At 44.6% G+C, this 22,517-nt stretch overlaps 1 long non-coding RNA gene across 2 annotated transcripts in view; it reads left to right on the top strand.

Annotated features, from left to right (window-relative positions):
- Positions 1 to 22,517, top strand: part of LOC147602369 (uncharacterized) — a 53,521-nt gene that overhangs the window by 1,700 nt on the left and 29,304 nt on the right. For both annotated transcript variants that reach the window (XR_015261695.1, XR_015261696.1), the window contains exon 2: positions 2,021 to 2,102. This is a non-coding gene — a long non-coding RNA (uncharacterized LOC147602369). The remainder of the gene's footprint in view (positions 1 to 2,020; positions 2,103 to 22,517) is intronic.

The raw sequence follows: 22,517 nt of genomic DNA, 5'->3' as shown, positions 1-22,517 counted from the left end.
ATCGTGATGAATTCATAACAGCTGCAACTCTGGCTTCCCCGTTTTCCAGATTTCTTCAAACTTGCCTGCCCATGACATCAATTTCTGCTGGTTTTTCACATACCCAAAAGCATAGATGCTCTGCAGACCTGACAGAGCTCAGTGCTTCTTGGGGAGAGCAGATCATAAGCAGCCTGCTCCCAGCGCTGCCATAATATCCCTTCCCACAAGACAATATACTTCTTATCACATTAGGCAACATATTAACTCCTTTGTCTGAGGGTCATATCCCCCAGCTAGGAATCTGTGACACAGAGAAGGTTGGTTATTTAGTCATAATCTCTGATTTGTTTGGTTTGGGATTTTTTTTCCCCATCTCTTTTTTTTAGTAACGCTTCAGTCGAATGGGGCTGCTTCCTAGTGGCAAAGGGTACTCATACTACCGCTGACCTCCCTTTGAAAAGTAGTTGTTCAACACCAGAGCAATACCAGTGTCACCCTAGTTGTAACCCTTAGAGGGAAAGTTTGGTAAGCATTGGTCTATGCAGTTTTCAAGGTCTGCTAAGTGACTGAGTCAGCAGGAAGTGAACCACATCTCCAGGTTCCTAGCCCTGCAGGCTAGGTATATGTAAGGATCATAGGGTAATTCAGCTTGAAAGGGACCTCAGGAGGTCATCTAGTCCAGCCAGACAATCAGAAGCTCATAGACTTGTTAGTAAGGCAAAAGAATGGTAGCCGTGAGTGGGAAATTTCATAGCCTTTCCTATCACCGCAGTCAGACAAGCTCCAGCAAATCTGTCTGGAGTGATGCAAAAAATACTGCTTCCCTGACCATCTATTCTGCCTGCTTACCGAAGGTTCCTGCAACACAACAGTCCCTGGACTGGAAAACACTAATGTTTCTAATCCGTTTTAATACAAAAGATGACATCAGGGTCATCTTTAGTAGGAGTTTAAGCTAATTTGTTGGACCTTGTATTGAAGCGGCTGGGGCTAGCACATGTGTTTCATTTCCCCAACTCTGCTGTGAGGCAGTAATCTCAGGCAAAGAGAAGGTAAGAAATTGCTGGGAAGGGGTGTGACGTTTTAAGCCACTGAAACTTGTTCTACTATGGGTATATTCTCACGGCTTAAATCTTTTTTCTTTTTTTTTTGATAGAGGCTATAAACCTAGCAGTTCTGGGTAAGACATGATGTTGGCGGGTGTCAGCGGCTGTGGTTAGGCGGGCTCCAGCTGTGCTGGTGGAGGAGAGCATTACTCACAGCCAAGCCCCAGAGACTTATGCCCCTTTCCAGCGATCTGCAAATCTGCCAGCAGAGCTGATTGCGTGCCCTCTCTCTCTGATTTATTTTAGTCAGTTCAATCAGAAGCTGATATAAATTAATGTAACTCTTTTGCCATGAACATTTGATTTGGTTCAAAAGTGTCTCTTCAGCTAGAGTAATTGCAGACACTGTCAGATAAGTTTAAAGCTATCCACTCTTAGGGCCTGTGTCAGATTAACAAAACTGGTTTCTGAATTGATTTGGCTATCATTCTATAAATTCCATAGACAGTGTCTAACTCAGATGGCTGGCACAGACTTTTAGCACAAAGGAGCACAGAGCCTCATTTGTAACCTCTTCCCACACACAAAGTCCTGCAGGAGAAGGCTGAAAACATACGAGATCTCTATGAATTATGAACTGCCCTTTGCTTTTGTCTTCCCTTCCCCTTGCAATTATATTTAACTAGACTACAGGAATTATCTTGCCTTCATAATAATCTTTAACGCTCACATGCAAACATAATTCTTTACCAAAGGTCTTACAGGCTACGTTCAGAAATGTGGTAATAATGGAAGGAGAAAAACAATAGGGAAGCAATAGGGAAAAGAAGATACATGTTACCTATTCATGAGCATTAACCTTCCAAGGGAAGTTATGCACAACTCAGTAAAGGCATCAGTAGACACACAATGTTAATTTTCATACACACATAGTAATTGTTCTTCTGAGTATGATCTTTATCAGTGTGACACATCCATGATTTCTCTCCTAGGAATGAACCTCAGAGTCTGAATCTTGAGAAATTGTGATGGAGTGGTGACACAGAAGGATTTAGTCAACATCTTTGACACAAGGTATATCTCAAAATGCTGTGAATTGTTGCTAGAGAACAGTTCAAGGGAAAGCAGTTCATTTACAAATGAGTTTTCAGTTAAGCCAGACACTGGGAGCAGGAATGGACACGGATGTGTTTATTTATCTGGTCAAATGTAGACATCTGTCTTGTAGACCTTTGCCTCTGATGAGCATTCCTATAAGTTTTTTTTCATGGTAGAGAAAGAGAGCTAGGTACTTCAGGGATACAATTTCCACTTTGACCGAGTTGGACCGTGCCCTGAATGTGTTTAATTTTTTCCAGTGCTCATAGGAGACTTAGATGATCATAGAATCATAGAATAGTATGGGTTGGAAGGGACCTTTAAAGGTCATCTAGTCCAACCCCCCTGCAAGCAGCAGGGACATCTCCAAGCAGATGAGGTTGCTCAGAGTCCTGTCCAACCTGGCCTTGAATGTTTGCAGGGATGGGGTATCCACCACCTCTCTGGGCAACCTGTTCCAGTATTCTACAACCCTCACAGTAAAAAGTGTCTTCCTTATGTCTAATCTAAATCTACACTTTTTTAGTTTAAAACCATTACCCCTTGTCCTATCACAACAGGTCCTGCTAAAGAGTTTCTCCCCGTTTTTCCTATAAGCCCCCTTTAGGTACTGGAAGACCGCTATAAGGTCTCCCTGGAGTCTTCTCTTCTCCAGGCTGAACAGCCCGAACTCTCTCAGCCTGTGCTCACAGGAGAGGTGCTCCAGCCCTCTCATCATCTTTGTGGCCCTCATCTGGATTCTCTCCAATGGGCCACATCCTTCTTCTGTTGGGGGCTGCAGAGCTGGACACAGTACTGCAGGTGGGGTCTCACCAGGGCAGAGTAGAGGGGGAGAATCCCATCCCTCACCCTACTGACCACGCTTCTTTTGATGTAGCCCAGGATGCGGTTGGCTTTCTGTGTTGCAAGCACACGTTGCTGGCTCATGTTGAGCTTATCGTTCCCCAGCAGCCCCAAATCCTTCTCCTCAGGGCTGCTCTCAATCCATTCTCCGCCCAGCCTGTATTTGTGCTTGGGATTGCCATGACCCATATGTAGGACCTTGTACTTGGCTTTGTTGAACCTCATGAGGTTTGCATTGGTCTATGTCTCCAGCCTGTCAAGGTCCCTCTGGATCGCATCCCTTCCCTCCAGCGTATTGACTGCACCACACAGCTTGGCGTCGTCAGCAAACTTGCTGAGGGTGCACTCTATCCCACTGTCCACATCACTGACAAAGATGTTAAACAGTGCTGGTCCCAATAGTGACCCCTGGAGAATGCCACTCATCTCCAGTCTGCACCTGGACAATGAGCCATTGACTGCAACTGTTTGAGTGCGACCATCCAGCCAATTCCTTACTCACCAAGTGGTCCGTCCATTAAATCCATGTCTTTCCAGTTTAGAGACAAGGATGTCATGTGGGACAGTGTCAAATGCTTTGCACAAGTCCAGACAGATGATGTCTGTTGCTCATCCCTTATCTACCAATGCTGTAACCCTATTGTAGAAGGCCACCAAAATTGTCACGCATGATTTGCCCTTAGTGAAGCCATCTTGGCTGTCACCAATCACCTCCTTATTTTCCATGGGCCTTAGTATATTTTCCAGGAGGATCTGTTCCATGATCTTGCCAGGCACAGAGGTGAGAGTGACTGGCCTGTAATGCCCTGGGTCTTCCTTGTTTCCCTTTTTAGAAATGGGAGTTATGTTTACCCTTTTCCAGCCAGTGGGGACTTCACCAGACTGCTACGACTTCTCAGATATGATGATCAGTATCTTGGCAACTTCATCCGCCAGTTCCCTCAGGACTCACGGATGCATCTCATCAGGTCCCATGGACTTGTGCACCTTCAGAAACCTTAGACAGTCTTGAACCTGATCTTCTGCTAAAGTGAGCAGTTCTTCATTCTCCCTGTCCCTGCCTTTGCCTTCTGTGACTTGGGCGACGTGGCTAGAGCCCTCGCCGGTGAAGACTGAGGCAAAGAAGTAATTGAGTACCTCAGCCTTCTCCATGTCCTGCATAACCAGGTCTCCTGTCTCCTTCCAGAGAGGGTCCACATTTTCCCTGGTCTTCCTTTTATCCCTGACATACCTATAGAAGCTTTTCTTGTTGTCCTTGATGTCCCTGGCCAGATTTAATTCTGTCAGGGATTTGGCTTTCCTAACCTGACTCCTGGCTGCTCAGACAATTTCTCTTTGTTCCTCTCAGGCTGCCTGCCCTTGTTTCCACCCTCTGTAGGCCTCCTTTTTGTTTTTGAGTTGGTCCAGGAGCTCCTTGTCCATCCATGCAGGCCTCCTGGATCTTGATGAACCTGCACGATCAGCATAAATATAAGTGTTTGCACCATAAATGCCTAAAGGTAGGTGAGAGGAGCCACACCTAATATGTTTGTTGCATTGTTAGAGCCATAGAGAGAGAAAGCTGTCATGGCAGTTGTGATTAGGTTGATTAAAATGATGAAGAACAAGCCAATGCCAGATTAATGGAAAATACAGGTAGAAGAGAAGACAGATCTTTGAGATGGGTACAAGCAAGCCCACAGTAGGTTGAAAAAAACAGTTCTGCTTTGAGTCTGTGGACAGGAATTAGAAGAATTAACAACAACTAGGATATTGTGTTTGCCTTCTGTGTATACTTAACATGCAGAAGCATTTTGCATATGTTGGAGGATTACTTTTTGGAGAAGGAATAAGAAGATAACTTGCAGCAGTCAAAACAGAGAGAGGAAGACTTGAGCAGAAACCCCCAAGAAAGTAGAGACAAGCCTGGGGAGCTGTGTGTTAGCAACTGCTAAGTGAAAGCCAGGACAGGGAAAGAAAAGTTTATTCACATCATCTCAGTCGTGTGGGAGACCACTAGAGAGTATCAAGTGGCAAAGTTCCCTTAGTCTGTCTGCTGGGGTTGACAAATGAGAGGAAATCTCCTGTGACACACAATTAAGCAAAAAAAACATTTGGTGGTATAACTCTTTCGTGGTAGTGTGAATTTTAGTCTGCTTTGCTAAGATGTGACACTTCTGGAGTTGCACGCTGTCTGTCCCACTGCAGTAATTTTGAACCTCATTTGCCAATTTCCACTGCTTTTGCAAAAGGGTGGGGGTCTTAACGGTACTCGAGTTCTTTTTAGTTTCATAGTAAGTAGCATGGCAGAAAAGATGGGCTCAGCTGGTGCTCTGCTGAGCACAAGGTACACAGAACTTAGCTGTTAAGTATTTCACCTGGTGACAAGTTGCCCAGTCTGCAGGCATGAAGTGACTGACAGCTCCACACTTAGTGCTGCTTGCAGCACCTACTTCTGTGCGTGGTTGCAATACCATGAATAACCCAGAGGCAGCAGCTTTATTGAAGTGATGAGGGCTAAGTGGAAATGGATACAAAACCATAGCATACTAGGCTGTGATAGTTTGAACCAAACAATTACATCAATTGAGCCTGTTAACTCAGGCACAGACATTAATTTTAAGTCATGCTGGTGTCTATTATTCTCATTCCCCTGTAGATATTTCTCTGACTTAAAAGTTGCCGTTTCAAATAAGGGAGCTGTTGGGCAGCTCTCTGCACACACTGTTTAGATGCCCAAACCACTAGAATAAACAAAGCACAGTCAAATACATATTAATGGCTTGCCCAGCGTTTTTGATTTCTTAGGCATGTTAGTTCCAGTTCTGCAGTGTGAGATATTAGAAGATGAATTGCCTTTCACAGTCCGCTCCTGTAAACACATTCATCCAGAACAGAAGATGGCTGTATTTAAAGAATGTTCTTTAACGTATCAGTAATCCTTTCCAAGACTGTCTCGAACAGTCCTTGGCATAGTGCTGTGATCAATGGCGACGAAGGTGGCTGTGCTGGAGAAAGATGGACTGAAAATTGGTGTTCCAGTGTGTGCCTAAATATCAAGATTCTGCAGGGCAGGAGGGCAGGAGGTAAGCACACTGGAGGCCATGCATCTGCACTGAAAGAACAACTTCTGTCATTTATCGATAACTTTGTAAACCCCCATCACTGAATGTGTAAGAAGTTCCGAGTAGGTGGGAGCAGTGTAGTAAATGGCAAGATGTAATTACAGATGAACATTTAGCCAAAGTTCCTAATTGAAAACTTTAAAAAAATGTTTAAGGAGAGCAAGAAAGTTAAATAAGATACGCTGGTGATCCTTACAAAGAATCTCTTTTCCATTTCTGGTCCCCTAATGTGATTACTATAGGGAACATGCAGTTGTTTCCACGTGAACAACTTAATCCGGTTCATATTTTGAGGGTCAAATTGGGAATCTTTTTTTAACGTCACAATTTGGACTGCATTTGGATGATGTGCATTTTGTTAATGTTGTTCATTTATCTAATAAATGAGAAACATTGTGTCAGTCAAGGGTCAGTGGAACAAAGAACAGTATCTCATAAAATAACAGACATTGGTATCACAGCTTTGGTTAAACATATTTTAAATTATTGTAATATCCCATTCACATTCTTGGGGAGAATATTCACTGCCTACATTTAAACATCTAACTTAGATGCCTAAATTAGGAGACTTGTCTCCCTAGATGCCTTGCATAGTTGAGAGGCTCCTCCAGGGAGCAATTCAGACTATGTTAGTTAGGCTTCTCCTCTGAATTATCATCTGCAGGAGCCTCTTCAACTTCGAATGCTGTTGTGTGCTATTCTTTGCATCTTTTCCTTGGCAACAAAACTGACTTAACTGCTCTGCACCCCTCAGTGCTCGTTCTTGCCCTCTGCTTTTGAGTATCACTCTGTCGTTTCTGCTAGTACAGCTGTTGATGTGGTGGCACTGTCAACTAGGTTGGTGAAATAATCTGGGTTAGAAGGAAGCCTGAGCAAGAAGGTGTTACTTTTAACCTAGATCATTGCTGTTCTGGTTTATCACGTGACCTTGTAAACGGTTAAGCCTGCGTACCTGAGGAAGTTATGAGCTTTAGCAAGAGATAGAAATGAGTTGTTGAACTCAGCGACCTGTTTGCCAAGTGTGCCACCAACAGAAAGATAGATTCAGCTTTGGGATGTGAGTTGAGGAGATTAGTCTTGTGTCTAAGCATCATTCTGTTCGAGTATGTGATATTTATACCATTACAGTTCCACAGATACCAGGGTAGTTTATCATGATTTGCATCACTGTAAGAAAGAGATAATCTAGCTTTATACCGCTGTTATCCATGTAAAAATGGTCATAATTTAAACAAAATAACTCACAGGGTTTAAAAATGTACCATGAAAAGGTAAGCTAAACTTTTTAAATAAACCTAAAAGCATGGTGTTGACACTAACATGCAATCAAGTTTGCATAGCATTCCCCACCAAGAGCTGCTAATGTTTCAACAGACACACTGGATGCAATTTATTCAACTTGAATGGTTTACAGTGCGGACATCTGCACATGAGCTAATTGCCTTAGATTCTTTTCAAAATCATTGAAAAATCTGGTCTTTTGGATGGTGCTTCATATGAACTGTATGAGATATTCATATTAGATGTGAAATATCTGCATTTGGCCAGCTGAATCCCACCTACAGGCTACGCGGCTGCTCCTTGTACACAGAGGAATGCAGACTGCAGCAAGCTAGGTTCAGTTGCCATGAGTACTAACCTGGAAAACCACTCACAGTCAGCTGCACACATGATGGACTAAAACTTCATTTTCTGATCATTAAAAGCCATTCCTGTTCAGAGAGATTTGGTGCCACTAGTGAGCACCACTAGGAGACTTTGCAGGTCTCTGGCAGTTAAGATATTTCATGTTTTTATAGAATTAACTATCCTATTTTAAAACAGTATTCTTTTAGAATAAGCATGTATTAGGAATGCTGGCCACAAACCCAATGAGGTGAGAGAACTGTTAATAGTCTTTAATAGTTATTAATTTTTACACGGCATCTTGTGCTGCTTTTCAAAGTTCGGTAGTCATCAGGTAGGCTTCTTAATAACCTGTGAAAAGATTGGTTCATGGTATTTACCTGTGACCTTCCATACCTCGACCTGGCTCGACCTACTTCTTTTAGATGAATTACTCACCTCCTTCTGGTCCTTCTCCGTGAAGAAGGAAGCATAACTGAAGCTAAACTTCATATGCTGACCTGGAGCTAAACATGTATGTGCTATCGTCTTCTTGTGTGCATTTCCTCATTCAAACAATTTTTCTTACCACCTTAAAAGGAAAAAAAAAGGAGAGGGGAGGGAAAGTGTTGTGTTTAGTTTTCATGCTCAATGCACTTTTAAATGTAGTGAAGTTACAAAATTAGTCTGTCGTGGTTTAACCCCGGTAAGCAGCTCAGCCCCCAACTGCTGCTCTCTCACTCCCCACCCAGTGGGATGGAGGGGAGAATTGGGAGAGTAGAAGTGCAAAAACTCATGGGTTGAGATAAAGACAGTTTAATTGGTAAAGCAAAAGCCGCACATGCAAGCAAAAAACAAGGAATTCATTCACTACTTCCTGTCAGCAGACCGGTGTTCAGCCATCTCCAGGAAAGCAGGGCTCCATCACGCAGAACAGTTACTTGGGAAGACAAATGCCATCACTCCAAACATCTCCGCCTTCTTCTTCTTCCCCCAGTTTCTATGCTGAGCATGGCATCATATGGTGCGGAATATCCCTTTGGTCATCTAGGGTCAGCTGTCCCAGCTGTGTGCCCTTCCAGCTTCTTGTGCACCCCCAGCCCACTCGCTGGTGGGGTGCAGTGAGAGGCAGAAGAGGCCTTGACGCTGCATAAGCACTGCTTAGCAGTCACTGAAACATCCCTGTGTTATCAGTGCTGTTTTCAGCACAAATCCAAAACATAACCCCGTACTAGCTGCTATGAAGAAAATTCACTCTATCGCAGCCCAAACCAGTATAGAGCCTTAATTCTTCCCATCCTTTTACAGTGGAGAAATACATGTAGATGACAGTGCTTGTGCGTAAGAAGATGTAAGATTGGGGTTCCCATGATTACAGGTTACAAAAGAAAAAAAAAAGGTTATTAAAAAAAACAGTTCCAAAAAGCATAGTAGAATAATATTCTACAGTTTTTAGAGATCACAGAATCATAGAATGATCCTATGATTGGAAAGCATGATTGGAAGGGACCTTTAAAGGTCCAAGTCCAAGTCCCCCTGCAAGGAGCAGGGGCATCTTCAACCAGATCAGGTTGCTCAGAGCCCCGTCCAGGATGACCTTGAATGTTTCCAGAGATGGGGCATCCACCACCTCTCTGGGCAATCTGTTCCAGTGTTCCACCACCCTCATTGTAAAAAATTTCTTCCTTATGTCCAGTCTAAATCTACACTCTTTTAGCTTAGAACCATTACCCCTTGTCCTATCACCACAGGCCCTGCTGAAAAGTTTGTCCCCATCTTTCTTATAGGCTGCCTTTAAAAACTGAAAGGCCACAATAAGGTCTTCCCGGAGCCTCCTGTGGTGTTTCTCCTGGTCACCTTTGCCTTTTGTATTATGGGTTTCTGTTTTGCTGAAATACCCCAAAATCCCTCTCCTACTGGGACACTCCTTGCGATCTTTCTACATTATGAAAGCAGCCTCCAGCACCACTGTTCAGTGCAGTGCTGGCTGATATGGGCAGACTCCCTGTGCCATTATTTGCAAGTGGCTCCAAAGAGTGTATCCACAAAAAGGGGACCAGTTTTCCATGCCAAGGCTCAGTGGAGCATCCTGTCTCACACCCAAGCTGCTTAGGGCTATGACAGACTGCTTTGTCCATGTCACCTAGCCCTATACCCTGGTTCTCTTATGTGCGTCTTGTGCTGTCCCCTCTCTGCACTTGCAAGACTGCAGAACCTATGGGAGTAGTGTTGAAAGCCTAATGTGGGTCTGAAGGAGCCAAATATAATGTTCTTGGCCTTATTGCCATTAGGGAGGGAAACCCAAGAGTGAACTACCCAGGATCCATGCCATGTCTTAAATGCATGGGATGTACATAAGCAGGTCCCTAAGGAGAGAGCTAACAATTAAGCAGAGGGGACAACTAGGTGCTCAGGCTTGACCCCAGTGTAGAACATAATGTAGACATGTCTTAAGTGCCTAGTTTTAGTCCTGTGGTGGAATGAGTACAATATAAACACATAAGTGCATACAGATTATTTGAGGACCTATGTTAATTGTATACAGACTTTGCAAACAGAAGCGGTTGATATCAGATATCAGAAGCACCTTAGTGTTTCATACACACTGCTGAAATAAAGCCTCTTACATTCCCAGTTAGCAGGTCTACCTGCAACTCAGCAGGGCTTTGGCTGGCTCTCAGATCTAAAAATAAAATTCTCCTTCCTGAGACACCACACACTGCAGTGATATTCTTAGTAGGAATGGCATGCAAAAGTGGAATAGATTCTATTAATTGTCTTGTAGAAGCTTTCCATCTATTGCATAGGAAAATTTAATTACATTCTTCATTGCACCATATGGCATCTAAGTATAATGTGATAACATTACTAATACAGGACCATAAATAACATTATGATTACGTGTTATGGGTGCCACCTTATACGTGCACAAGTAATTATAGTTGGAATGAATAATGGAGAGTTGAGGATTTAGGATTATATTAGAAAGGACACGATTTGTCATTAAGGATGGGAATTGTCTCATCTGACTTTACGGATTCCGTAAGTAGGTGTCCACACCAAGCCAGTCATCTGTGACTGCATCTGTGATCAGTGGAGAGGAATGGGCACTTCAGAAGATAAATGGCTCCCCCAGTCTTAGACAAATATTTTCAGAGGCATGCATCTCAAAATCTCACACAAACAGAAAATCTTCAACAACATCTTCCAGGGGGACAAAAAAAAGAATACATTTGGGAAAACCTGGTCACACATTGCAACCTTTCTCAGACCAATCTCCAATTCTATTCTCCGCTTCAGTGGACAATCGTCACTAGTAAAACTTTTGGTGTTGCTTATTTAAACCATTTTGACACGTACCAGTGGTGAAAGTTTCTCTGTTTCTGTAGGCAGTCTATACCAATGCTTAATTTTTCTTAATCCTGGACAGTTGTCTAGTGGTTTAATGTAAATCTCCTTTGCTGCAATTTATCCCCATTGCTTGTTGTTCTAATAGACATAAACAACAGTTTATTTCATCCTTCTTTGCAACTATTTTTTACATATTTAAAGATCCTCCCCAGTTTTCTCTGGTTTTGACATCAGTTGTGCCTTGACACTGAACTACAGTACTAGTAAAGTGATACTAGTAGGATGTATGTACAATTAAACCATTTGAACAAAGTGTAAGTGGAGTTACAATCTTGGGACTGGAAGAGGGGAGGAGGAGTGTCTTTCTTACCCCCAGAGAGACACCCCTCCAGCCCCTGACCTGTGGCTGACTTGGCCTGTTCCTGGATAGTGCATCCATCACGCTGCAATGGACGTTGTAAGACAAGGTGACCCTGGAGCCCTGAGACTTCCTCTTCCTTCATCACTGCTGGCATTTAGAAAGTAACCAGACCAACACCTTCCCTCACCTACCCCTCATGGCCCCCAGTAAGTTTGGTGGCCCCCTGCCTCCATGATGGCACTGGTACTTCTTCCTGCACTCTCAGCGGCAATACCATAATGCTGTTGGTCTGTCACTCCTGGCTAACTTTGAGTGAGCACTCCCAGTTCGTCCTGTCCTTCCTGATTAAGTCGGGGAAAGGAGGAGGTTAAGAGTTTGGTTGTTTCTGTCACTCTTTTGTGGACACTAACTGGTTCACAGCTTTCGAAGGCATGATGCCCTCACGTGATAGTGAAAATCTGGGGACTTGTTAAGTGGTGTTTACAAGTGTAATGTAGTTTTTGACTCATAGCTGCCTTTTTTTTTTCACTAGCTGTTTTCACAGAGCTTCCATGCTTTCTAATTTCTTTACAGTGATATCTTCATAATTTCCACAAAGCATTAAACAGAAATCCAGCTCTTTTGTTTGTGTGTACTGAAATATGCCTAAGGCTCTTGTGAGTTACCCTTAACACAGAACATTTCACAAAACTATACATTATACCACAAAATTATTCTTAACATATTAATTTAAATCATATTTTTCTTTAGATTAGTTCATAAAGAGAGAGGAAGGAAGATATTTAGCTCCAGACAGCACTTGCAATAGAAATCAGTTATTTCTGTACACCATCTTTCCTTTGAAATATCACTAAATGATTTCCAGAGAGAGGAAGAATGTAATTTAATGATCCCTTGCACAGCTCAAACACCTTTCATCAGAGCATCTCAAAGCATTTCAGACAAGCCTGAAAGCTTGTCTGTTTTTCCCCAACTATACCAGTTGGCCTAATAAAAGATATTATGTCTTCCTACACACCTTGTATTGTTTAGCACTCAAAGCATTATCATACTTGTTTTACAGATAACTAAAAAGGGCACAAAGAATCCACGGAGTTTTATTTCAAACAACGAATCTAAGATGAGCTCTGTGGGGTCCCATTTTCATTCAGTCTCCAGGACTTGCAGAATACATGTTCTCAGATTACAGGCAGACATGTGGAGTGAAGTCTTCGTCCCACTGACATCAGTGGCAAAGTTCCCATTGATCTGAATAAGGCTGAAACTGCATCCTAGCTTTTCTAAGTGCTGCCTGACAAAATCGACTTCAGACCTGTGCATCCTTCCTGTCTTATGCGTCACCATTAGTAATGAAGGTTCTGCGGTCCACGCCGTGTCTGCCATTACATACTCAAGAAGTGATCAAGACAAATCTAAATGAGGAATGAGAGACCCCAACCACAGGAGAGATCTCTGCACAGTGAGTGTACCGTGTGTAGTTAACCGTCTCCTTGCAGTTCCTGCAGATGGATCCATCTGCCTGTTGTGCACGCACTCTGTGCTGATGACAGAAGCCGTACGAAGAGCCATTTGAATCGGCTCACCCTGACGTGGATGTGTGCTGTCCTCACTCACGAGTGTCCCAGGTTGCACGTGTGCTGCCAACACCACCGCAAAGATTGTGGTAGATCTCTGCTATCATGTCTGACCTTTTCCAATTAAAGGACAGTCTAACCATTTTGAGAACATCTAGGCCTCTTCCAGCTTCTTTTTTGCCTAATTAAGACTGTGGATTTGGGCACACAGCACCAAACGCAGCCAAAGGAAGTGTTGTCTTAAGGAATTAGTCTCAAAAAATGATGAATAAGTCTTTATACTCTATTGTCTGTGGAGTATGCACTATCATTGGAAGCCATATTTTACAACAGAAATGTAAGCAGTTTAAAAGAAGTAAGAAGGACATGGACCAGTTGGAGAGGGTCCAGAGGAGGGCCACAAAGATGATCAGAGGGCTGGAGCACCTCTCCTTTTAGGACAGGCTGGGAGAGTTGGGGCTGTTCAGCCTGGAGAAGAGGAGGCTCCGGGGAGACCTTATAGCGGTCTTTCAGTAACTAAAGGGGGCCTACAAGAAAGATGGGGAGAGACTGTTCAATAGGGCCTGTTGCAACAGGACTAGGGGTAATGGTTTTAAAATAGAGGGAGGTAGATTTAGATTAGATATTAGGAAAAAATTTTTTACACTGAGGGTGGTGGAACACAGGTTCAGGTTGCCCGGAGAGGTGGTGGATGCCCCATCCCTGGAAATGTTCAAGGCCAGGTTGGACAGGGCTCTGAGCAACCTGATCTAGTCAGGGATTTCCCTGCTGCTTGCAGGGGGGTTGGACTAAATGGCCTTTGAAGGTCCCTTCCAACCCTAACCATTCTATGATTCTACGATTCTAAAATACAGGTTAAAAAAGGGAACATGAAGGGAGAAAATGACTGTGTATGCAGTGTACTTCTGCTTCTGGTGTCTTCTTCTGCTATTGAGGATGGCTGAATATGATCCTGGTGAGAAAAAGAGGATTTGTTAATTCTCACTCCCTGTATTGTCCATTTGTACCTTGTTGCAGAGGTCTTCTCAAGCTTGATAGAGGTGCGGCCACCCAGCTTTATTATATTCTTGATTATTTTCTAGCAAAATGCTCACTGAATCCTCTGGCTGTTGTGCTGAACTGAGAACAGAAAACTCTTCCTCATCTGGCATTTGTTATCTACAGCTGCCTTTCCTCTTTCATAGGTATTTTAAGTTATGGATAAGCTAGAGGGGAAAAAAAAAAAAAGGCATTTTTCATACTGCCAGTTTCAATTTGAAGCTAAAGAACACCAAACAGCCAAGGTCTGAGAGTAACTCCTAGGCTCACGGAAACATTCTCATGTCTTTTTGGCTGAATTAAATGTTCGTCTTTCTATTCCATCTTGTATTACGAGTTGCTTGCAAATCTTTATATCTGGTCATTCTCTCATCGTGCTGGAGAACAATATGTGGGAGTTTCTTTCCATACTAGATCTTTGTGGGTTACTTGGTAGTAAACTAATTTTACATGACTCAGATTTAAATAATAAAAAGGCTTAACTCCAGTCTGAGAAGAGTTTATTGTCCACAACTGTAGCCTAGAGACAAACTCCAGCACCTTTGGGACTCAGCTGAGGCAGCAATTAGGCAGCATTTTATTGTGATGCAGTGAGTGCGCAAAAGATGAAGCTGGACTACTCTCAAGAGCTTAGAAACAAAATTGGCTTCCTGGAGAGAGAACATAAGAAAGCTGGCAACCTAAAAATATTTAAAGAGCTTAGGGCTCCCAGGGGAGAATTTCAAGCTATTGAAGTGGAAAAGACTGAGCATTTGCTAAGATTGAAAAAAAAAAAAAAAGGAGGGGAGGGGGTTACATGAAAAACGACAAAGTGTACAGATTTTTTTTTTTTTACTGTAGCATGTTTCAAAGGGGAAAATATAATAAACCTGAATTCAATCAGTAGCACAGACTTCAATGCAGTGTTCCAAATCAAACAGCCTTGGCTTGAAAACAGGAGTCAAAAGAGATTTTTTTTTTTTCATTTCAGAATTATAAGGGATTGAGGCCAAGAAACCATTAAATGAGGTGAAAGGTCTAGGTTAGAGGGCATCTTGAGCAAGTCTAATGAAGTCATGGTTGCTTCAGCAGCCACGTTCCCGAAGGGTTTTGCTGTGTCTGTTACTGTGTCTCTCTGTTCCTCCTCTGAATCTGACTCCCTGGCCTCTGCATTATGTGCCAGAGCGTGCCCCACCAGGCACCCTGTGAAGCCCTGCTCCCAGCAGCCCCGTAGCGTGTGGCATCCCTGTGTCAAAACAAAGCTATACGAAATGTGATTTATCTTGCCCATCATTTGTCGTGTGCCGTACAGACATTTATTTGCCTCTGAGCTAGTTGTGCCCGACTCCCCGTATTGTCAGCGGGCAGCAGCAGGAGCTCACAAGGCACAATTTAGCTCAACTGAGTGTAAATTTCTATCATATGCCAAAAGTGCCTATTTCTTGCTGACTTAAAACGGCATCCCAAGGTGACTAACTCACAAATGGACACCTACAGTTTAAACATCTACATTTGCTCAATGAACTCTACCCACTCCACTAACATTGCACCAGTGCAGACTAGGTATTAGAGGTTTCTCTGCTGCGTTCAGGCTATCCCTTCATGCACCTTGTACCTCGGACTAAGACGAATTAGCTGAAAGAGTTTACTTTATAGCCCGACAGGAGTAACAAGAGGGCTAGAGGGTGCAGAGTATTTACTTCATTGTAACATCTTCCCTTTCTTGCCACTGTTCTTCTGCATTGCCCTGACTGCCCTGTCCACGTCACAACTCCACTTGATCTGCCCCAGTGAGGGGTGGCTGTCTCTAAGGAGGGAGGGATGGGGGATACTACAGAATGGGAGTGGAGGAGGATGGTGGAGGGAAGGAGGGCCAGGATGCTTCACATGCTGTGGTAAGTAACAGCAGCCCGGTCTGTATGCTGAGCATCCGCAGTGCGGATCTGTGTGTCTAATGCAACTGAGGGATAGATCACCCGAGTTCTCCCCCTGGGTCCTGGAAGATGAGCACCTGGGGCTGCACTGCAGGTAGGGAGCACGCTGCGTGTTATGGAACTGGCATGAAATAAACCCTGCCACACACGTCCTGACTGTGCCTAGTATTGCTTCCTTGCCTCAGTCATACAGCTCCACTCACATCATTTCATACGTCAGAGGCAAGCCCATCAAATCACAAAAGAAACCCCAAAAGATCTCTGAAAAATTTCTGTGCCAAGAGGCAGAGCCAGAGCCAGACGACTGATGAAAGTGGAAAGTCTTGCCCTGCTCTTCTGCACCTGAGAAAACTTCATCTGCACAAACTTTTATGTCTGTTGACTTTGACAGAGCTATGCTGGTAGGCAAAACTAGTCAATGTTTTTTAAATAGTCCCTTGAGCAGCACCTGTTCAATTCCTTCTTAAAGTCCTAAGGCTTCCCTTTCATGTATTTAATGCCATAGGCTTCCAGTTCGGTTGTTCTGTTGTTAGTTCGGAGGTTTCTGCGCTCTCTGACTGCGATGTGCAAGGCAGACAGGTTTGTTGCTGTTATCTCTAATGCAGCAGTAAGGGCCCGGTGTCAGCAAGCTGCCCACTGTTGCAGCCCTTTGTTGAGCCCTACACACAGCGCTGTGCATATTGTAAAGCCATCCTGCTCATCCTGCTCTTGATTATTGCTAAATTGCCCGGAATCCATCTCTTTTGTTTGTCAGAAATTAGGCACCTCTGGTAAACAATAAACAGCAGGGAAAAGGACGGCATTATCCTCTCTGAAGCATACCAGCATAGCAGCCAATTTCTGGATGCACCATTCATAGACCAGAAAGCAAAGCGCTGGCTGGTGTGCAAATGTAACAGCAAACACAGCTTTCCCTGGAGAGGCTGAGCTGTAATGTGCACAGACAACGTGGAGCAGTTCTGGATGAGCAGAGGACATGCGTATCTCAGCGTGCTGCAGACGGCCGTGGCTCTGGTATTGTGTGGTGCAAGGCCAGATAGATATTTCAGGCATTTCCTGCTTCAGCAGTGTCTGCTAGGAACGTGATAGACATTTTCTATATGTCCAAAAGACCTAGTGTAGATGCAGTCACGTCTGCAGTAGCGGAGGAATCAGACCTTATGCCCAGGATTGGCATGAAAACGCTCCCCGGCCACTGCTGTGTCAGTGATGAGGAGCACTGCACGCTGCACAGCACCTCGCGGTGCTGAGAACCTGCTCAGATACACCCATCCTGGACTGGTTAACCTGCTCTGTGCTAGAGATCCTGACACTTTGCTAAACGGACGCAGAAGAGAACGCACGGTGGAGGTTGGGTTCAGCGGTACGTGGGAATGCACAGCCAGGGCTGTGAAGGGAAGTGGATATACCTCAAAGGAGTTGTGCTGCTGACAGTGGCAATCTGCCCCCTCAGAGTCGGGACCTCACGGTAGGAATCCCGAGCCACGTGCCCTTCTACAGTACACACTTTGTTGCTGGAAGAGCATCCACAGATAAAGCATGTTTTGCAGCAAGACTTGAAAGAAGTAGGTATAAATCCATTGTCATATTGCTAGGTGACAAGAAAATGTTTTTATGCCTACCAAGATGTGACTAGCTTGTCAGTTATGTAACCCGCTCGTTCATGCTGTTGTCATGATCTACGAGCGGTTTTTCTGACAGTTTCTTGGCCTTTGGAAGCACTAAGGATCTGGGCTATATTGCATTAAACATGATGCGTACCTATAGAAAGGTCAGAGCCTTCCATGAACTCTGCTTGTGGCTACACCTTTGATGTTCTCAGATTAGCCCAAATCTGCAATATGCAGCGACGTAAAAACAAGCTGAAAACGCAGTGAATGTCCCAGGGCCCTGTGACAGTCCTGAGCAGCAGATGCAATAAGCCTAGGCAAGGAGATGGCAGAGGCAAGGGGACTTGACTCAAGACGCAGAAATGAGATGGCACCACATGAAACATAAACCAAGTCTTTGGATCTCCAGACACCATCTGTCTCTCTGCAGACATCTACATGGACAGACTCGCTTTCAGAATTACAGTTGCCAAGGCACAGAGCAGGGGGAGAAGCAACCAAGTAAGATCCCTTCCTGGGTGGAGAGGAGCCCAGGCGAAGTCCTTTGAGTGCCATTCTGGTGAGGAGTGCTTTTTTAGCTTCTGGCATGTGATCCTCTTGCAGGAGGAACTTCCTTGGAGAGTCCCCGTCAGCTTCCTCTCTGCTGGTCTCCTCATCCTCTGCTCTCCCCACTCCTGGGCAGAGGCCGATGCCATCTGGCCATGCCTTGTGGAAATGAGCTACTTTCTGGGACAGAGGACTACACTCTCCCTTTGGAGAAAAAGAGAGCCGTGATTATTGCTCCCACCAGAACTTGAATAGCTATTTACCCCCAGCAATAGAACGTTATTTTGGGGCAAAAGGGAGCTGTAATGTTTTCCTGTTACAGTAGTTGGCAGCATTTCTCTATAGCCCAGACAGTTCTTTCTTAATGGGATCTTTACTCATTGCTGTAAGTTTACTAGAGGGAGAGAAGTATAGGAACAATTTTGGAATTCAAACAAAATAATACTGACAGTAAGACAGGTTTAAACCCTGGGAGCCCAATAATGACCAAGCAAAAGAACAGCAGAACAGGACCTGGAACCAGGAGCCTGGGCTGAGAGGAAACTGGTGGCTAGGTGCAGAGGAGTGTTGTATGTACAGTGATTTTCAAAGCATAGGGTATTTGGAATAGATACAGTAAGGACATAACTTGCAGCTTTTTCTGGGTTTGTCCAGATGTTTCAACTTACTAAATCTGAGTGATGCTATGGGGAAATGGGAACCAAATGAGTTTGCTGAGACAACTGCACTTGGAGGCCAAGGTAGCTAAGTGAGCTGATCAAAGACACGGAGGTACATTTCAGGGAAATACATAAGAAGAAAGTTAGGTAGCAACCTGCCTTTCCTACAGAGCCGATTATAAGTCATCCTATGACCTTGATTTTCCTCTGCCAAGTTAACATCTTGTCTCCTCCTTTGCTTCAGGGGAAGGTTCGTGGAGAAGCTGCTGTGGGTTAACCCTGGCAGAACTTGTCTTACTGTGTCTTACTTGTCTTACTTACAGTGGCTGCACAAACCTGATACACAAGAGAGGAATGAGATGTCACTTCAGGGAATGCCGAGGGGCCTCTTCTTCAGCCAGGTGCCAGTGTTTGCCCCTGTTTTCCCGTTTCACAGCGTGAGCACTAGGTCCTCTTCTCCACAACTCCCCATGCAACTGCAGCACTGGCACTTCACCAGATGCCCTTCTCCAAGCCAGGCACCTACCACAAATACACTCTCCCATCAGGAATAGCCATCAGCCGTAAGCAACAAGGGAAGCCACTACATTTTGGACATCATCTTGTTCCCTAGAGAGAGCGTTGCCCATGTTGTGGCACTGATGGCCGGTAGCCAGGGTATAAGCTGCTGTTGCGGCTATAACCATGGTGCAGCAGGTGTTAAATCTACTGCATGTGTTGCACTGAACACATTTGAAGGTTGGATGCATAGCTGGATAGTAAAATAGTAAACACCTTAGGCCTAAATACCACAGGAAAACCCCTCACTTGCATGTGTATCAGTTGTGTTTTCCTCATGGCACCATTCTTCAACAGATGGTTGTTAAACCTCTTTTCGCTCTGTTCAAAGGAGCAGAGGAATGTTTGCATCCCATCCCAAGGTGGCTACCTGCCCTGAACCCCCATGGTATTTGGGGAGGTTTATGGCAGAAGCCCACTGTGGGTGCACAGCCCTCATTGACCCCTGCCAGCTGAATCCACACTGCTGTCAGAAAGGCCAGTCTGGCATTTCCATCTCAGCACCCCTCCACCATCTCCTCCTGCCAGCCCCAGCATCCACCCAGCCTCTCAGCCAGCCAGTGCAGCAAACTGAGTCGACTGAAAATTAACCTTACCAAAAAGGGAAAAAAAAAAAAAAAGAAGGAGAGGAGAGGAGGATTGTACTGAGACCAATCAGCCCGCGGCTCTGCTGACCCTCCAGCCAAAGGAGCACAAGTGTCAGCAGAGGGGAGAGAGCTGCCTTTTGGCAGGAGCCCAGCTGTAGGTCAGCTTAGGCTGGTTGTGAAACTGCGCATTCACTCGGCCCCCGAGCTGCGGAGGGAGCTGGCGTGCTCGCCGCCAGCCAGCCGCCCAAACCCCTTCCAAACCTCCGTGTGGCCAGCTCCGCTGTTGGTGTGCCTGCTAGGGAACCAGTACCATCTCTCATGGATCCAGGTACTTCTGCAATTCATGGCTGAGACCTTCAAGAGTTAATGCTCATTTTCCCAAGCAAGAAAGGAGCAGATTCTTACTGCACCTGCACTGCGAACGCCAAGCAAAGGTGATTTAATGTTATCCCATGAGAGTAAATGCCTCAGGGCAGAGCTGGGTCTTGTTCTCCTCCAAAGCGGGAAGCATAAATAGTTAATAGAAGAACAAAAGAGGACATCTATGCTGTGGTTTACACCAGGGAAAGTGAGAACACAAATTAACCTTACAGCTTGCCTTTTGAAGAGCAACACAAAGTTTTGGATGTCGTTGCAGTAGTGTTGCAGCCGTGATGGTGTCAGGCTATGAGCAAGGCAGAATTTATAGGAAGAGATAAGGCCTTTTACTAGAGCAGCTGACTGTGTTGTAGAAAGCAGACACCCTTGCAGACACAAGCCCTTCTTCAGGCATGTTTCAGATTTGAAGAACTTGTGTCTCTGAAAGCATGTTTTCTCCAGGAAATAGGTTGGTCTAATAAACCTCTTTTCCACCAGTCTTGCCCCACTGCTGGTTTAAGGGTACTCTTCAGGCAAAACTTTCCTCTTTTAGAAAATGAAACTGTTTTCAGCTGGGCATCCTATCCCTGATCCTGGAAATTCAGTTCTTACCCTTGAAACGTTCACTCATAGATCCACATTATTAAAGGCACATCAGAGGCGGAGCGCAGCGCAGCCAGTTACACGCTTAATTAATTTTTTTCCCTTCTCTCCCCCATACCAGGCCCGGCCACGCGCCATCTAGTGAAGTAACAAAGAACGCTGCCTGACATCTCCTGCACACATAGGTTACATTTATCGTATTAAGCCATGAAACAATGCCTACGGGAGAGCAGGCTAATTTTTTTCAACCTCCAGTTGTTAAGGTAGCTATCCTCAGGAAAGGGTCTTTCCAAGCCTTTGTTGTGATGTAAACTGGGGCACTTACTGACCACTACTATGATGAGATAGATACAAGCAAAAGACAAAGTTTACAGAAAAAATTGCTTAATACACGTTCAATAAGCTTCAAGGAGCCTGTAAGGTAGCTGTTGCTTAAAATACTTCCTGCTAAAGGTAGTTGCTGTTACAAAAGAAACTTTATCACTGTGTAACTGTGGCGCAGAAGTGAACTGGACTCCTTCCACTCGAAAGCCAGATTCCTCCCAGTGGTAAGGCTGCAGCCTGAGCCAGGGAGCTGAGGAATCCCTCCGAGTCCTTCCTGCTTCGGGCCGTCGCACAGTAGCTGCAGGCAGTGCTACAGGAAGCAATGCTGAGCACACACCCTCCCTTTGTGCTTTATGAACCTTACAAAGGCAGCAAACACTTGTCTTTTGTCAGCGAATAAAGCAGAGAGCGTAAGACACAGAAGATTTATAGGTGTAACGTCCCAGCACTGCGCACTTGGATTTACCCTCACTCAAATCCCATTTAATAGGAATATTGCTGCTAAAACCCTGCATGATGTGTAGAATATTTACCCCATAGGGAGGAGATAATCTGGGAAGTAACAAGGTGCCATTTCCTACCGAATGTGTTCTCTGACTATAACCATATGTTAATGGTACAATTTAGGGCCACGCTAGGGCAAGGCATCTATTCACCACTTACCAGTACAGTTAAGCTGTGCTGCCACGTGAACTGGGAAGGTTCTGTTTGCTGTCATGCTGGTATTTGTCAGATAGAAAAAAAAAAAAAAAAAGAAAATTAAGATACCAAAGCTAGAACACCAGGCTTGCTCATGTGGCTTTCTTTTTTTTAGTTTTTTTTTTTAATCCTCAGAACAAAAAAAAAATTTATTTTGGATTCCAGCTCCAAAGTTTATGAGATGTCTGTGAGCACTGCAGCAGTGCTTCTCACAGGTCACCAACACAAATGCCATGGTGGCTCTAGAGACCATGTTAAGCATGGCTGAGGATGCTTCATGTCAGAAATTCTGTCTTCCCTTCTGAGAATGGCAAAATGCCTAGCCCTTCATTTTGCCAGGATTTTGCCATTCTATGATTCTATGATTTTGCCCATTCTGGTATGGACTTCAGCGGATTTTCTTCTGTCCTTTGCAAAGACAGGAGCTGTGTTCTCTCACCACGTCACCTGCCTTGCTCAGCTCTGTACAAAGGCACGTCAGCAGTTTAAAACCTGCAAAGAAGCCGTAACGCCCCATGAAGCCCATCTCAGTAGACTGTAGCTCCTCTCTTCCCCAGGCTAAGGCTGTACTTGACTGACTCTCCTTGTCAGTGGACACGGAGATGCATTTTGGATGTATTAATGAGTGTGTTGGGAGGGATTAACCACAGTCCTTCACC

The sequence above is a fragment of the Chlamydotis macqueenii genome, chromosome 1, assembly GCF_036417535.1.
Source record: "Chlamydotis macqueenii isolate bChlMac1 chromosome 1, bChlMac1.mat, whole genome shotgun sequence".
Classification (NCBI taxonomy): domain Eukaryota; kingdom Metazoa; phylum Chordata; class Aves; order Otidiformes; family Otididae; genus Chlamydotis; species Chlamydotis macqueenii.
This window is presented reverse-complemented; position numbering and strand designations above follow the sequence as displayed.